Genomic DNA, 6,000 nt, shown 5'->3' on the forward strand with positions numbered 1-6,000 from the left:
TTATATGGGTTTCTAATCACCTCGTGCAGCAAATGACATCTTTTTCTCCACTGCTTTGAGTTGAAGTGCCGCTCATTGGCACATGAAGTAGTTTTCACAGATTTTAGCATTCACGTATCGCTTGTTTGTCAAATCCTGTTTGTCAGCGTCGACTTGACAGCACAGACATAGGAGAAACATGAAGCATAGCCAGAGATGCCGGCAGACGTCGTATTGCCGCACGCAGAGCAACAAGAAAAAGGGAAAAAGATAGGAAAAAAGGTGAAGGCAGTGAGACATCAAGTCTGGCAGATCTCATGCCACCAAGTGACTGGATAGAAATGGGGCTTTGTTATTACAAGTGCACACTTCAGTAAAACTGGGAGCTTGTCAGAGCAATGCACTGCTGAGGAGAGTGAGCCAAACAGGCCCCGTCTCTCTCTGAATTTCTAGCTGAGACACTGCTCAGTTCTCATTAAAATGCACCCTGTCTCTCTTCGCTTTTGCTACTCATATGTGCCCTGTCCGTGGTGTATCAAACGGATTCTTTAGTGTTTCGGTGCCTCTATTACAAAATCAGAAAAGAGTGATGTACAAGTCCATGACTGCGAGCTCAAGGCTGAATAAAGGACATGCAATAATCAGGGGGCCTTGAGTCCCCGTTCAAGGAATGAGAAAGAATCAGACATGCCTTGCAATCTAATCCCCGCTGATACGTAGCTCATACCTTTGCCTAAGCAATAAATCAGTGAATAAGCAAATGAATAATTGTGTTATTTTTGCACATGATGCTTCATAGATGCTTTGCTGCAGATCCATGACACGTTACTCACACGCTGCATGCATGAGGTCAAAGTTTGGCTGGTTATCATGGCGCCATTCGTAGATACTGCAGCGACACCATTTGGCTGCAATAAGCATGTTTCTCCACTTGCAACCATTGAAATGTATGCATGCATTTCATTATGTTATAGTAGAAATTGTATCTGGTTTGCTTTTAGAGGGCTCTTAAAAGCATGAAATTGTTTCCCCCCTCCTTTGATGTAGTATTTTTATCAATAATAAAATAAAATAACTTGCATATCTGGAAAATACTGAAACAAAAATACATTTTCATCATGCCAAAACTTAATAAATTCAAGTTTTAGTTTCTGATACGTGGTACACTACCACGTTTGATTTTTTGACAACTTTTTTTTTTTTTAAAGTCTCTTACACTCATCAAGGCTGTATTTATTTGATAATTTACCAATTAATATTTTGATAATTTATTTGATCATTTATTGTTAATTGATTTATTTGAAAATACAATAAAAACAGTAATATTATGAAATAGTATACCAATTTAAAATAAGTTTTTTCTATTTCAATATATTTTAAAATGTAATTTATTCCTGTGATGTCAAAACCAAAATTTTCAGCATCCATTATTCCAGTCTTAAACGTCACCTGATCCTTCAGAATAAATAAATATGCTGATTTGGTGCTCAAGAAACATTTCTTATTATTATCAATGCTGAAAATATTTTTGATAACATTTTGCAGGATTCTTTGATGAATATATAGTTCAAAACAAGTGCATTCATTTGAAATAGAAATCTTTAATTCCTTTAAAAAATAATAATAAAAAAATCTTACTAACTCCAATCTTTTATAAAACTTAAAACCTTTAAAACCTGTCTGCCTTAAACATGAACATGTTTGACACTGCCATTCATTAAATACTAAATCTAATATTAAAATTTAACTACAACTCTAAGCCAAACAAGAAATATAAATAAATTCAAAATTGAAAAATATAATAACCCTGTTTTTTTTCATCATTCGCCTCAGCTGATTGGCTCAAAACAACCCGACAGTAAAGCAAACATCCATGAGCAAAGATGGCAGATTTCAAACCACATACTTCCGGGAGTCCTGCGCCAGCCGAACAACCTCCTTTTTGAGATGATCGGATAGCTGTCTCCAGGTATTCTAGACATCCTTGGCTGCAGTAAAGAGAAAATCTTTGAATATGCATGTGTATATTCCACTGGCTCTTGAACTGCTGGCTTCTCGGACCTGGCAAACTGTGAAAAGACCTCTTTTGAACACCCAAACACAAACCAATCTTGACAAGGCAGAGGAGGTGATTCTAATTAGATCCTGCACATCTGAAAGCTCACATGCTCTGTATGGAAAATGATTCAGCTTCTCTGTGGATGCAAGTCTTGCTCCAGGACATCCAGTTGCCTTGAATTCTGTGCCAGTGCTAAACACTTCCCACAACAAGACTTGTGTTTAACGATAAAAAAAGGAGGAAGAGCACAGCAAAGAGCAGAAGTCTTCAGCACCCCTGATAATTTCAGAGAGACGAGTGCCGTGCTGCATTTTTTTGGTTCTCAGCCTACAACAATTCAACAAAATATTCTCTAGTTCTCAGAAACTGTTTTTTTAAAGGTTGAACATGCCATGAACTATCTTCAGATGGAAGATGATATGAAAATGAAGTGCCAGACTTGACCATTTAAGAAGTGATCATGCTATGAAATTCATTGACATAGTAGATGTCTTTAAAATCGAAGCATGACAAAAACATGGTAAAGAGATGCACAGTTGATCAAATTATTGGTGCTGTGATTTGTAATTGTAAAAACGGTTGGTTACAGCATTAGCAGTGGCACATAAAAATGAATGCTGAAGAAACATCACTCAAAACTAAAAGAACTAGTTCCATGAATGCTCAGAGGACCAAAGTGATGTTTTTTGATATACAGTATAAAACAGTTTTTGCTTGTTTTGGATATGTGGCCTATATAAAGAATGTGGTTTTAACAAACAAAAATAAGTATAAATATTATTAAAATGTATTTAATTGAAATAAAAAAATATGACATTTAAGAAAAATAACCAACAATTATTTTTATAGCGCAGTTTTACTTTATTGTAGTTTAAGTCGGGTTTTCTTCATACTGTATTTTTCCTCTCTCGACCCTGACAGAGATGTGTGATGGGATGAGATAGTCTACATGTTTCCTCTATGTCTCATCTATTTGTCACTTGAAAAACACTCAGTGGCACCAATCCCTGAGAAAAATATCTTTAAAATGGAAATTTTCCCAGATATTTTGGGATGACGCAATGGAGGGGAAATATATCCCGTTATTATTTTTATGACTTCACATGGAACTATTCATGAAAAGATAAACCGCAACGAAAAAGGAGTGTGTTCATTAAGCGAGAATACTCAAGTCTCTGTCATGTCATATATCCTGATGCCTCTTTCATAGCCAGATGAATACATGCTGTCCTCTGTAAATCATTAGCAGTCATAGAGTGCAGAGACTCAGAGCTGCTCTGAATGAATGGCGGAGCTCGAGAGCTGTCAATCACACACCTCAAGAATCACATCCTGCCCACTCTACAGATTACTATACATTACGCAATATCTGCTTTGGGGGTCATCAGATTACACTGGCACTGCTACATTGGAAATTACAGAAGGTGGCATGGAAACAGTCTCTCTTACACCAGCAATTAAATGGAGTGATATGTGTGGGTATCTCTTTTAGAGAGCGCAGCTGCTGAAGTTTGATAATATTCCTCAATGGATTTCATTTAGGTTTATCTAAACTGACCAGGGTGTCAGTGGTTATATACCTGAGTGCTGTCAGTGAAGTGCTCAAAAATGATAACCTAAGTGGACCTGGATTGAGACCGAATTCTTAAAATAGCTTCAAGGTTGAGGAATATGTGAATAGCGCAAAAATGTACAAAATTAAAAGGTTTGTACGTCGTATTTAAGGCAATACCATACAAGCAAGCTGACTGTTGATATTGCTTTAAAACAAGTTAAAGAAATAGTTCACCCAAAAATGAAAATGTGTTGAAAATGTACTCACCCTCAGGCCATCCAAGATGAGATTGTTTCTTTTTGAGAAGTTTAACATTACATCACTTGCTCACCAATGGATCCAGCTGGAAAAAAAAACATAATAATCCACAAGTATTTCACAGGACTCCAGTGCATCAATTAACATCTTGTGAAATGAAAACTGTGTGTTTATAATAAACAAATATGCAATTAACACACATTAACTTCAAGCAGTTGCTGCCGCCTAAGATGAGTCCATATCCATATCCAATATTTCTTTATCCAGTGAAAAAAGTCATTTCATCTGAATGGGTAAAGAAATATGTACAGATCAAGCACATTTTACAAGTCCAAAACAGTTTTAAAAATATGTCGGTGAGTTTTGCTGTTAGAAGTCAACAGGGAATTGACTTTTCGCACTAGAAGCATCATTGTTGATTGTGGTCTTTCCCTGATGAATTTGCTTCTTACACACACAGTTTTTCACTTCACAAGATGTTAATTCATTGACTGGAGTTGTGTGGATTACTTGTGAATTATTGTGATATTTTTTATCAGCTGTTTGAACTCAAGCATTCACTGAATGGATACACTGATACATTTCTCCAAATCTGTTCTGATGAAGAAACAAACTCATCTACTTTGGACAGCCTGAGGGTGAGTAAATTTTCAGCAAACTTTAGATATTTGGGTGACTATTCCTTTAATATTACAGAACTTTTTTAGACACAGTATTGCCTGTTACCTTGTGTATTTTTGCTAAGCAAAAGTAGTTTCAACTGAAGCCAAAACAGAACCAACGGTAGGCATCTTTGAGAACTAAATAGTGCACTAGTTGTTGGAATAAATAAACACTTAGAATGCCAATAAATTTAATGACCGGACATATAGTATACGTATACCACTGTGGTATCTTGAATGACTTTTTTGTGATCATGAGTGTAGGTATACACATGAAACTTTTATAAATCATTAGTATTTGATGTACTTTTAGCTCTTCTAGTGTCTAACTTCTGAGAGTGGTTGTTTGGGTTGCTTTGGTATTTGTTGACAATGAAGTTATGAAGTTGTGAAGGGAATGTGATTAGTGTGTAATAAACAGGACACTGTCAGCTGTCTTAAACGCTTCACGGAAAAACAGTCCCCTGAGCGACTCAAATCACAGCGAGGGAAAGCAATACAATATGATTGACTATCAGCTTGTATTACCAGTAAGCCCCATTAGATCTGTCTTTTTATGAAATTATTTATAAAATCAGCTGCATTTGACATATGGGAAATATGTCAGTATTTAGGATAAACCTCTTGGTTGTGTAATCGCCAAGTTTATGAAAGTGAAGTACAGAACTTTAAAGAGCTACACTTTTTACAGACTTGTGCTGTTTTAAAAAAGCTAATTGCATTATCGTTTTCATCATTTCATCAAGTTCATTAGAGGTCAATATTTTTTGTATTGTATTTTATTTATATGTTTTAATATTTGAATGCATATAATATTAATATTAATATCAAATTAAAATAACATTAGCATTTAACATATGTTGACTTTATAATATCTCAAATATTTTGAAAGGTTTTTATAGAATATATTGCACAGGTAGGGATCATTATATTTAACATTTTATGCATGCATATCATTCAGGAGTTTCATACAAAGTTCCCATGTATGAAAAGAAAGTGGGCTGTATTTGTTTTCTATTGGTCTATTGGCCGTTTGAACGTACTCTCCCACATGTCATTGCCCTACTGTCACGTGTAAATGGCTTGACCGTGGACAGCAGCCTGTCGTCCAGCTTTGGCTCTCGTCACCGTCTTCCACCTCCGTCTACTGACAGACTGCAAACAGCAGATATATCCTGCTGATATCCAAGCACCTGCTGTTATTATTTGAAATCAAGCATGACCAGATGCAGTAATGTCAGAATTCAATCATCCATACGTCTGCCTCTCCTTCAGTTGACATTAAACGAGCAGTCTCTCTCTTTCATCTTCTCTGGCGTTAACTCACCTCTTTATTACGATTCCTTTTTCTGCACATTGCTATGCACAATCACAGTTTTGCTTCGAGACGCCGAGAACGACTGCGCTGTCATTTGTCGTCTCGCGCAAACGTGCCTGTCACGCACAGCACAAAACCCTGTTTTGATAGTTGTTTGTCTTGTCAAGAG

The sequence above is a fragment of the Barbus barbus genome (genome assembly GCF_936440315.1).
Source record: "Barbus barbus genome assembly, chromosome: 43".
Taxonomy (NCBI): Eukaryota; Metazoa; Chordata; class Actinopteri; order Cypriniformes; family Cyprinidae; genus Barbus; species Barbus barbus.